This window comes from Eumetopias jubatus, unplaced genomic scaffold (assembly GCF_037043125.1).
Source record: "Eumetopias jubatus isolate StellerSeaLion01/CBP00866 unplaced genomic scaffold, mEumJub1_p1.0 scaffold_5, whole genome shotgun sequence".
Taxonomy (NCBI): domain Eukaryota; kingdom Metazoa; phylum Chordata; class Mammalia; order Carnivora; family Otariidae; genus Eumetopias; species Eumetopias jubatus.
This window is the reverse complement of record NW_028274811.1, coordinates 145,248,880-145,261,140: the sequence shown is the minus strand read 5'-3', so window position 1 is coordinate 145,261,140 and position 12,261 is coordinate 145,248,880. Positions and strand designations below refer to the sequence as shown.

Here is a 12,261-nt window from a genome sequence, read left to right as displayed (position 1 = left end):
GTGTGAAGTCTGACGCCCTGAATGATGTAATTTATTTCTGCCTTTTTCTTTCTCATCCGTACAAGCAGCGTTGACTGTGAATTTCAGAATATTTACAATCTAGCCATCTCTCATTGCAAATAAAAAGGAACATAGGCTAGCAAGGATTAATAACAAGGGTTACCCAAAGCAGGCCAGATATCCATTAGTGTATTCCTGCTGCCATAACAAAGTACCTTGGACTCGGTGACTTAAACAACAGACATCATCTGTCACAGTTCTGGAGGCCTCAAGTCCAAGATCAGGCACCAGGATGACTGGGTTTTGGGGAGAGCTCTTTTCCTGACTTGCAGACAGCTGCCTTCCTGCTGTGACCTCACATGGCAGACAGAGAGATCACAAGCAGGGGCGGGGAGTAGAGGGAGAAGCAGACTCCCCATTGAGCAGGGAGCCTGATGCAGGACTCGATCCAAGGACCCTGGGATCAGGACCTGAGCAAAGGCAGACGCTTTACCATCTGAGCCACCCAGGCGCCCTCTCTTCCCCTTTTAAAGAACACCTGGTCTATCAGATCAGGGCTTCACCCGATTGACCTCATTTAACCTAATCCCCGGTTTAAAGGCTCGATCTCCAAATACAGTCACTTGGAGGAGTTTAGGGCTTCAACACATGAATTTTGGGGAGGCACAATTCAGTCTATAGCAACGAAGTGTCTACTTGCCCATATCTCTTACACTGTCCATTGCGATCACCAGACGCTTTCAGTTTTTCCCTGAAAATTTCACTGTGAAATTAACCAGCCCAGTCTCTTCCTCCCACCCCTCAACCTCTTCAATGGCGTGTCTTTGGTTCCCTGGATACAATGAGCAACCAGGGAAGGGCTGAGGATAGCAGTGGATGGAGAAAGACTCACTTCCGACCCAGGAAGGAGCAGGTGCAACAGCTTGGCATTGTCCAAAAAGTGATGGCAAAAGAAGAAAAAAGCAAAAACAACAAAAAAATGAGGATTTATCTTCCTTGAAATAGTAGGTAACATGTTCACCACACACAAAATCATCAAGATAAATCAGAATTCGTGGACTTGCAGCTAGTCAACTGCAACCCTTCCCCCTCCTCCAACAAAACCCCAACTGTATCAAACATTTTATCTTTTTGGCCTTATAATGGTGGCTCTTTGCTCCTTGGGGGAAATGTTTTCTTCACCTTTCAGAAATAATTACACAAGCCCAGTAAATTCCAGAGGAGATAAGCTAGAGAGTAAAAGAAAAGGCCATGTATGTTTACACTGCAGACTGAAAGAGGCTTGGGTAAGCCATGTGTTAGGAGAAGTTCATGACATCCATCAGCTTTTATAAAACGTTCTTTTAACTGACTGACACTGTTATTCCCATGAAAGATGTCAGTGCTACTGAAACCAGACAATTCTAGGATGACGTATTCTATGAAGCGATAGGAAATGAATGGTCAATAGCAAAAACTTGAAGGATTCTAAGAATAAAATCAATGCCTGGAGACTGGATCTGTTTTCCAATCATGTGTGTTAGTTTATAAGGGTTGTCATAACAAAATACTACAGACTGGATGGCTTACACAACAGTTTTCTCATGGTTCTGGAGGCTGAAAGCCCAAGATCAATTGAGTGTCAGCAAGGTTGGTTTCTTCTGAGGCCCCTCTCCTTGGCTTGCAGATGGTCGACCTCTTGCTGTATCCTCACATGGCCATTCTTCTGTGCATGCACATCCCTGGTGCCTCTCTCGTGTTCAAATATCCTCTGATAAGGACACCAGCCATATTGGATTAGGACCCACCTAATGACCACATTTAAACTTAATCACCCGTTTAAAGACCCTACGTCCAAATACAGTCACATTCTGAGGGACTGGGAGTTAAGGCTTCAAAGTATGAATATTGTGGGTACACATTCAGTCCAACAAACTGCTCCGAAACTTAGTAGCTTAAAACAACATGCATTTATTTTGCTCACACATCCTAAATGGGCAGGGCTCAGCAGGGACAGCTCCCCTCTGCTCCAGGCTATATAATGTGGGGAGACTTAGCTGGGTTGGAGAATCCTCTCTCAAGCTGGTTCACTGTCATGGCTGGTAAGTTGGTGTGGTTGGTTGTCAGCTGGGCACTCGATGTGTGTGGGAGGGTTATGGGCTAGGGATCTTAGTGCCTAAGAGCATCATCAGTCCACATTATTGTGAGCACAAAAGGAAGCAATTGAAGGCTCTTGCCTGATGATTCTAATCTCTCTACCCCAGCATCCAGAGGAGGGACTGGCATGAAGCAGATGCAAAAAAATACTGATTTCTTTAAGAGACTTAATTTTTTAGAACGGTTTTAGGTTTGTAGCAAAATTGAGTAGAAGATAGAGAAATTTCCTATATACTCCCTGCCCCCACACAGGCATGGGCATTATGAACACCCTCACCAGAGCGGTACATTTGTTACAAATGATGAACCTACACTGGGACACCATAATCACCCAAAGTCCATAGTTTACATTAGGGTTCACTTTTGGTTGGGGCACCTGGGTAGCTCAGTTGGTTAGGTATCTGTCTTTGGCTCGGGTCATTGTCCTGGGGTCCCGGGATCAAGCCCTGCATCGGGCTCCCTGCTCAGTGGGGAGACTGCTTCTCCCTCTCCTGCTCTTCCTGCTTGTGCGCGTGCTCTTTCTCTCTCTCTCACACACACACAAATAAATAAATAGAATCTTAAAAAAAAAGGGTTCACTCTTGGTTACGTACAGTCTGTGGGTTTGGACAAATGTATAATCACATGTATCTACCAGTACAGTATTATACAAAGTAATTTCAATGCCCTAAAAATATTGGTTTTTAAAGGACCAAGGAAGGTATACTTAACAGGGAGACTCCAAGGGGTTGAGCATTGACACCTTCTCCCACTGGGAAGAAATATCTGATCTTACGGTTGGCCTAGTCCAGAGGATCACGTGTCCCTTCGCAAAGCACCCTTTTTTCAAAACCAGCTTATAAAAAGTGGTTCTGATAGCCTCCCAGCCGCCCGATGATTGCTGTGGCCTCTGTTTATGGAGACATGATGCAGCGATCGGTGGTGAGCGCACAGACACGCACACGGTTAAGGTATAACTGTTGTCTATTTCCTTGGCGCTAGGAATTAACATTTACTTAGGTCACCCAGGGGGATATGATTTCCATCTCTTTTTCAAATCAATTAATTGGGATAAAAACTAGGCTTTCATAAGTAAACGTTAAGTCCTGCATTTAATATTTATACAACAGTGAACCATGAGTAAATTTAATACTTACAAATTATTACTGTTTCATCTTTGTTATACAGGTTTACTCACAACCTTAACCAACAACAATTCATGTCTCCACTACCGTGCCATCCACATATAATACATCTTTGCAGCGAACTGTGACTTGAAACTCAGAAAAGCATGTTACATCTTGCCCCCCATCTAGACCCTCCTTTTTCCTCAGAGCTTTTCAAGATCAAAGAGTGATCACTTAAGGCCCTAGAGATAACCCAGCAAGTTCACCTAATTGAGTCCTCAAAAGCTAGCCTTAAAATCTTCCCCAAATGCTGCTACCTTTACAACTGTTATTTGCTCTTATAACAGCCCTTATTCTTAACCATATTTACTTGAGAAATTCTGAGCAATTTTTTTAACCAGACTGCTTAATCCATTAGCTAACTTTTAGAAAAATCCTGTGTTTTTAGTAAAGATACAGTACGGATTTTGTTCCCCTCCTGCGTTGGAACTATAATAGCTTGCCTGTGCCTAGTGTACAGATAAAGAAACTCTTGGTATTGCCTTTTGTATGAAGAGTGTTAGTAAACCAAAGAGGAGTACCTGTTTCCTGCCACTGTAAACACAGGAGGAAAGAAGGGAGAAAGCTACCAATATATTTGGAACTCCAAATAAAGAGGTCAATTTAAAAAGATGCATGAGGTATTTACTAATTTCCAAGGAAGAAGAAGACGACGAAGAAGACGAAGAAGAAGATAATTAAGAAGAAAATAATTAAGTCACATATAAAAAAATTCAGTACTGAGTTGATTCCTACCAAACTAGGAGAGATGAATGCCTCAGACTAAACTGGCAGGTATGCAATATTGGCCTCATGCACCTGTTCACCTCCTCTGATCAGTATGGAACTCTGTTCCTTGTCCGATTGGTTTCCAATCAAGTTTTAGGAATGTAGGCTATTAGGACACTTCACCATAAAACTGTTTCTTTAACATGGAGGTGGTCACTCTGCCCAGAAAACCCCACAGGCTCCCACCGCAGAGCAGAGCGCAGAAGCCAGGCCTGGGCCTCCTCCTCCCCCGCTGTGGGGTAATGCTTGTTGGATCGAGTCCGACAGTCAGGTGGTGTGAGAATTCTTAGGCCTCATGGAGAGCACGTGGTACATGGTTTGCCCTTTGTACTGTTTGATGGTAGGAAGAGGCAGTGCAGACCTTTTACCACCAGTGCTGGCTGAGGGCATGCATGCCAAGGGGGGTAAGGCCAAGGGGTCTAGTGCGGGCCAGAAGGGGTGCTGCAGGCTGGGGGGGTGTGTGGGCCACAAGGTGGGGGGAGGCATGGGGCGGGGGGGTCAAGGGGGCCGGTGCAGGCCACAGGGGTATGTGCCAGGGGGGTGATTCGTGCCACGGGGGTGGGGGTGAGTGGGCTGAGGCAGTGAGCGGGCCGCGCATGGGTGTGCCAACGTCCGTGAGGTCGCTCAGGGCAGGTCTCACGCTCAGGCTCCAGCAGACGGCACACGTGTGCCCTTGGTGGGAACGCTGCCTCCTCTCTCACTGGCTCGCTGAGGCGGGCTCACAGCAGAAACTTGAACTGGGCTGCCTTTGCATCATAAGCTTCTGCGGACTGACAGACCGTCCTTGATGGAACTCAAGTCTACCTTCTCTGAGTCTTTTCTCAGGTAGGCCTTGACCTTGGCCTTTGTCCTGGCCGAGTCCAGTTTTGGCAAGAAGCCTGCTGTCAGTTTGGAGAGAACACTCCACCCTTGATATCTGATCAAATTCCTCCTCTCCACACCCTCCCAGGTGAGAGTGGAGCACCCTGGCTGCCTTCCGCAAGAATCCTGCCACGTCAGTTTGGCGGGAAGCTCCCTACCCTAGGTCCCTGCTCTTAAGAGACCTTCTGTCCCCTGAGCTCAGCCCCACTCCGTGGCTGTAATCCCCCCTCACCTGGACTGTACTCAGAATGGAGCCGAGTTCTACACTCGGGTCTCTCTTCCCCCATTGCAAACCTTTCTGGATAAAAGCTGCTTTTACTGCTTTAACTACAGTCCAGCTCTGGTTTTCTTGGACAGACCCCAGTCTAAAAGTCTTCCTGAACAAGAGCACAGAAAGGGCAAAGCTCACGGGCGCCATATACTTATTCAACACTTGCACATGTACAACCTCCTGAGTCCCGCCTGCCCAATGAGGGAGGAACGCCTTCTATCTGCTAAGTGGTTTTGCAGTTCCGGACTTCACCCGTCCCTCTCCTCTGAACTTCACAATATGACTTTGAAAAAGGAATTATTATTCACGCTGTTATTTCCTTTTATTGTTAACGCATGTGGCTGGAAGGAAAAATTAAATTGGGCCTAAATACAACTACCGAGGTGTAAAGTAGCTGCTGGTACGTGTGGATTAAATCAGAAAATCTGAGAATTAGCTTGTAAGAATTAGAATTGGAAAGCCACATAATGTGGGATAATTTTTTTAGTCTGATTCCTTTATTAAATGAAATCTGTATTTTTTTTTTTTTTTTTTAGTCTTGAGGTCTTTTATTTTCTTTACATTTATCATGCCATGAATTCATAGGGAATGGGTTCCAGCAGTTCAGGCTTCTTTCCATTACTTCTCACAAAGTGTGCTTCGCTGGGTGGGGCAGGCTGGCGCTTCAGTTGAACCCAAGTACCTTTCTCTTTGGCTTCCTTCTTTTTCTGATCATTTTCCTTCACACGCTTCAGGAAGCTGTCTCGGCTCTTTGAGTGTTTAATATGCTCAGTGCGTACATTAATTCTCTTGGCAAGAATCTTGCCCTTAACTTGTTTGTTTACAACAATGCCAACAGCATGCTGAGTAACACTGTAGACTCTTCCAGTTTTGCCATGGTAACATTTGTGGGGCATTCCTTTTTGAACAGTGCCCATTCCCTTGATGTCCACAATATCACCTTTCTTATAGATTCGCATGTATGTGGCCAAAGGAACAACTCCATGTTTTCTAAAAGTTCTAGAGAACATATAGCGGGTACCTCTCCTCTTTCCCTTTGTGTTGGTCATTTTGGCAAATTACTGGAAGATGGCGGTTCCCGAAATCTGTATTGTTTTTAATACTCCTCTAGCATGCCTTTTTCCTCCCTTGCAATGTATTCTCATGACTGTCATTATTATTTAATTTTAGGGTAATTTGCATTGGCCATTCCTGAGTGTTAGGAAATATTGCAAGGTAGGTCCTGAGACCATTAAGGAGGAGCACACTTCACATCCTTTGTGCAATGTATGCTCACAACCTGCTTTGGGTTTCGAAGAAGAGCTTTTGAAGTGAAAACACTAGTCTGACAGCCAAAGTGTAGTGTATTTGTTGGAAGAAGAGCTCTGACAGGAAAAAAAAAAAAGGCCCAACTCTTAAATTTAGAATTTTAAAGAAAAACGTGGCTTTGCAAATTAAACACAAGCCTGGTTTAGAGAAGCTACCAAGAGCCACAGGAGTGGAGGAATGCAGGCTGCCTTCAAGGTGGGAGGGAGGAGACCAGAACTCCCTCTGGACCAGGGAGAAGAGTTCTGGAAAAAGCTGGAGGAGAATAGCAAGAGTATATGGATGCTAGTGTGAGGTGCTAGTCTGTATTTTCTGCCCCCCCCTTAAGTTTAGAGATCCAAGAAGTAGGGAGTTTTCCCCTCTTCCCTTCAGAGAGCAGGCAGGTGGCCACTTGCAACAAGCGGGCATGTCAGCAGGAGAACTAAATAAAAGAGAACCCCCTTTCCTTCCTCCATCTCCCTCCTCCCCTTACAACCTGAGTCCTCCTCAGCTTCTGTGAGCCCTGGGGCCTCTCCTGCTCCCCACAGGAGTGAAGAAGGTAGGTGAAGATAGAAAGCAGGGAGGGGTGTATTTCTGGGAATGGGGTGGCTGGACCTTCAACCCAAGGTGATTTTGAAAATGATTAAGGATGCACACCTTAATGTAAGTGTGTATAAGATTGCCATAGGTGGATGTAGATAAATAATGATGGCACATCATAAAGGCAAAAGTAATATTATAAATTAAAGAGGGAAGGTGCTGAAAAGATGTTTTCCTAGCAAGCGATATTCACATGAAAGAAGAAAAGTTAGATCTCTACCTCACACCATACCCAACAAGTTTGAGATACATTAGAGAATAAATCTGAAGGGTTAAATCTTAAATATTCTAATAAGAAAATAAAGGAGAATTATACCATGAATTTAGCAAAGGGTATGATTTCTTAGAAAGAATTTATAAAGAACAACATCTGAATACCTTAAAATTTAAAAGTATAAAAAACCATAAAAAGAGGGCTTGGGAGCAAGATGGCGGAGGAGCAGGAGACCTGGATTTCGTCTGGTCTCAGGAATTCAGCTGAATAGGGATCAAACCATTCTGAACACCTACGAACTCAACAGGAGATCGAAGAGAAGAACACCAACAGCTCTCTGAACAGAGAAGCGACCACTTACTGGAAGGTAGGACTTGCGGAGAAGTGAATCCGAGGCGATATTCAGGAGGATAGACGGCGGGGGAGGGGGCATCCGTCGGCAGCTTCTGGCAAGTGCTAGAGCCGCGGAGCACAAAATCGGACCTTTTAGGAGTCGGCTCCGCAGAGGGACGTCGCTCCAGTGGCTAAGCGGGGGGTGGAACCCTCGCGGGACAGTGTGGTCTCAGGACCCTCGGGGTCACAGAAAGACCGGGGGAGCCTGAGTGCAGCAGAGCTCCCAGGGATCGGAGCGGGGAAGCCGGCTGCACAGACGGAGCCGAGGCGCGGCTCTCAGCTCGGGGTGGCCATAGACTGTGATCCGCGGCCCAGTCGGGCCGCTGCTCCTCCAGCAGGGACCCAACAAGCGGCAGATCCGGGGAGACTCCCCTTCCTTCCCCGGGGAGGAGCGGCGCGGGAGCGCACCGCAGGGATCTGCTGGGTTTGGAGACTCCACACGGGGTCGGGTGCCAGAGACAGAAACGCTCGGTCACAGGCCGGGGGAGCACGGAGTGCGGCCGGAGACCGGGGACACGGGAGTGACTGCTTTTCTCTGGGGGCGCACTGAGGAGCGGGGCCCCGAGTTCTCAGCTCCTCCAGGCGGAGATTGGGAGGCCACCATTTTCACTCTCATCCTCCAAAGCTGTACCGAGAGCTTGCAGGGAACAAAAGCTCCTGAGAGCAAACCTGAGCAGATTGCTTAGCCCGGACCGACTAGGGCGGGGCAATTCCGCCTCCGGCAAAGACATTTGGGAACCATGGCAACAGGCCCCTCCCCCAGAAGATCCGCACAAATAGCCAGCAAGCCAAGACCAAGTTTACCGATCAAGGAGAACGGGAGAACTCCAGCGCTAGGGGAATACTGCACATAGAATTCATGGCTTTTTTTTTACCATGATTCATTAGTTTTTCAAAGTTAATATTTTTTTAGCTTTTTTTTTGAATTTTTCTTTTTCCCTTTTTCAACCAACATCTTATCAATCCCTTTTTAAAAAAAATATTTTTTATTTTTCATTTTTAGAGTCACACTTTATCCCTTCATAGTAGTTACCCTTATTTTTGGCATATATATACATAAGTTGTTCTCTCTTTAAAATTTTGAGATACAGTTTCTCCTAACGGATCAAAATATACCCTAAATCACTAGTGTACGGCTTTTTTCTAGTCTCCTGCCTGATCACATTCTCTCCCTTTTTTTTTCTTTTTAAATCTTCTTTCTTTTTTCAAACAACTTATCAATTCCTTTTATAAAATCTTTTATAATTTTCATCTTTACAGTCATCTTCCATCCCTTCATTGTATCAACCCTTATTTTGTATATATATAAGTCTTTCTTCCTTTAAAATTTTAGGAGGCACTTTCTTCTAACAGACCAAAATAAGCCCAAAATCTAGTGTGTGGCACTGATCTATGCAGTAGCCTGATCACATTTGATCATATTCTGTTTTTTTTTGTTTTGTTCTGTTTTTGTTTGTTTTTATCATTATCTCTTTCTTTTTTTTCTCTTTCTTTTTTCTTTCTTTCTCTTCTTTTCCCCTGGCTTCAGGTCTTTTCTGATTTGTATACAGTATATTTGCTGGGGACGTTGTTAACCTGTTAGCATTTTGTTCTCTCATTCATCTATTCTCCTCTGGACAAAATGACAAGACGAAAAAAATCACCTCAGCAAAAAGAACAAGAGGTAGTACCGTCTGCCAGGGACCTACTCAATAAGGACATTAGTATGATGTCAGACCTAGAGTTCAGAATCATGACTTTAAAGATACTAGCTGGGCTTGAAAAAAGCGTGGAAGTTATTAGAGACACCCTTTCTGGAGAAATAAAAGAACTAAAATCTAACCAAGTCGAAATCAAAAAGGCTATTAATGAGGGGCAATAAAAAATGGGGGCACTAACTGCTAGGATAAATGAGGCAGAAGAGAGAATCAGTGATATAGAAGACCAAATGATGGAAAATAAAGAGACTGAGAAAAAGAGAGAGAAACAACTACAGGATCACGAGGGCAGAATTCGAGAGATAAGTGATACGATAAGACGAAACAACATTAGAATAATTGGGATCCCAGAAGAAGAAGAAAGAGAGAGAGGGGCAGAAGGTATATTGGAGCAAATTATAGCAGAGAACTTCCCTAATGTGGGGAAGGAAACAGGCATCAAAATCCAGGAGGCACAGAGAACCCCTCTCAAAATCAATAAAAATAGGTCAACACCCCAACATCTAATAGTAAAACTTACGAGTCTCAGAGACAAAGAGAAAATCCTGAGAGCAGCTTGGGAGAAGAGATATGTAACCTACAACGGTAGAAACGTTAGATTGGCAACAGACCTATCCACAGAGACCTGGCAGGCCAGAAAGGACTGGCATGATATCTTCAGAGCACTAAATGAGAAAAATATGCAACCAAGAATACTATATCCAGCTAGGCTGTCATTGAAAATTGAAAGAGAGATAAAAAGCTTGCAGGACAAACAAAAACTAAAGGAATTTGCAAACACAAAACCAGCCCTCCAAGAAATCTTGAAAGGGGTCCTCTGAGCAAAGAGAGACCCTAAAAGCAACATAGATCAGAAAGGAACACAGACAATATACAGTAACAGTCACCTTACAGGCAATACAATGGCTCTAAATTCATACCTTTCAGTACTTACCCTGAATGTAAATGGGCTCAATGCCCCAATCAAAAGACACAGGCTATCAGATTGGATTAAAAAACAAGACCCATCCATATGCTGTCTGCAAGAGACTCATTTTAGACCCAAAGACACCCCCAGATTGAAAGTGAGGGGGTGGAAAACCATTTACCATGCTAATGGACACCAAAAGAAAGCTGGGGTGGCAATCCTTATATCAGACAAATTAGATTTTAAAACAAAGACTGTAATAAGAGATGAAGAAGGACACTATATCCTACTTAAAGGGTCTATCCAACAAGAAGATCTGACAATTGTAAATATCTATGCCCCTAATATGGGAGCAGCCAATTAGATAAGGCAATTAATAACAAAAGCAAAGAAACACATTGACAGCAATACAATCATAGTGGGGGACTTTAACACCCCCTCTGACTGAAATGGACAGATCATCTAAGCAAAAGATCAACAAGGAAATAAAGACTTTAAATGACACACTGGACCAAATGGACTTCACAGACATATTCAGAACATTCCATCCCAAAGCAATGGAACACACATTCTTCTCTAGTGCCCATGGAACATTCTCCAGAATTGATCACATCCTAGGTCACTAATCAGGTCTCAACTGGTACCAAAAGATTGGGATTATTCCCTGCATATTTTCAGACCACAGTGCTTTGAAACTAGAACTCAATCGCAAGAGGAAAGTCGGAAAGAACTCAAATACATGGAGGCTAAAGAGCATCCTACTAAAGAATGAATGGGTCAACCAGAAAATTAAAGAAGAAATAAAAAAATTCATGGAAACCAATGAAAACGAAAACACAACTGTTCAAAAATCTTTGGGATACAGCAAAGGCAGTCCTGAGAGGAAAGTATATAGCAATACAAGCCTTTCTCAAGAAACAAGAAAGGTCTCAAATACATAACCTAACCCTACACCTAAAGGAGCTGGAGAAAGAACAGCAAATAAAGCCCAAAACCAGCAGGAGAAGAGAAATAATAAAGATCAGAGCAGAAATCAATGAAACAGAAACCAAAAGAACAGTAGAACAGATTAACGAAACTAGGAGCTGGTTCTTTGAAAGAATTAACAAGATTGATAAACCCCCGGCCAGACTTATCAAAAAGAAAAGAGAAATGACCCAAATCAACAAAATCACGAATGTAAGCAGAGCGATCACAACCAACACCAAAGAAATACAAACAATTCTAAGAACATATTATGAGCAACTCTATGCCAGCAAATTAGATAACCTGGAAGAAATGGGTGCATTCCTAGAGATGTATCAACTACCAAAATTGAACCAGGAAGAAATAGAAAACCTGAACAGACCTATAACTACTAAGGAAATTGAAACAGTCATCAAAAATCTCCCAACAAACAAAAGCCCAGGGCCAGATGGCTTCCCAGGGGAATTGTTTCAGACATTTAAAGAAGAATTAATACCTATTCTCCTGAAACTGTTCCAAAAAATAGAAATGGAAGGAAAACTTCCAAACTCGTTTTATGAGGCCACCATTACCTTGATCCCCAAACCAGACAAAGACCCCATCAAAAAGGAGAATTACCAATTATCCTTGATGAACATGGATGCAAAAATTCTCACCAAAATCCTAGCCAATAGGATCCAACAGTACATTAAAAGGATTATTCACCATGACCAAGTGGGATTTATCCCTGGGCTGCAAGGCTGGTTCAACATCCACAAATCAATCAACGTGATACAATACATTAACAAAAGAAAGAACAAGAATCATATGATCCTCTCAATAGATGCAGAAAAAGCATTTGACAAAGTACAGCATCCTTGCTTGATCAAAACTCTTCAGAGTATAGGGATAGAGGGTACATACCTCAATATCATAAAAGCCATCTATGAAAAACCTACAGTGAATATCATTCTCAATGGGGCAAAGCTGAGAGCTTTCCCCGTAAGGTCAGGAATGCG

At 43.7% G+C, this 12,261-nt stretch overlaps 1 protein-coding gene and 1 pseudogene across 2 annotated transcripts in view; both read right to left on the bottom strand.

Moving 5' to 3' along the window:
- The window catches only part of CTNND2 (catenin delta 2), a 564,215-nt gene that overhangs the window by 281,867 nt on the left and 270,087 nt on the right, over window positions 1–12,261 (bottom strand). The window lies entirely within an intron of this gene.
- Window positions 5,744–6,275, bottom strand: LOC148164426 (large ribosomal subunit protein eL21 pseudogene; annotated as a pseudogene).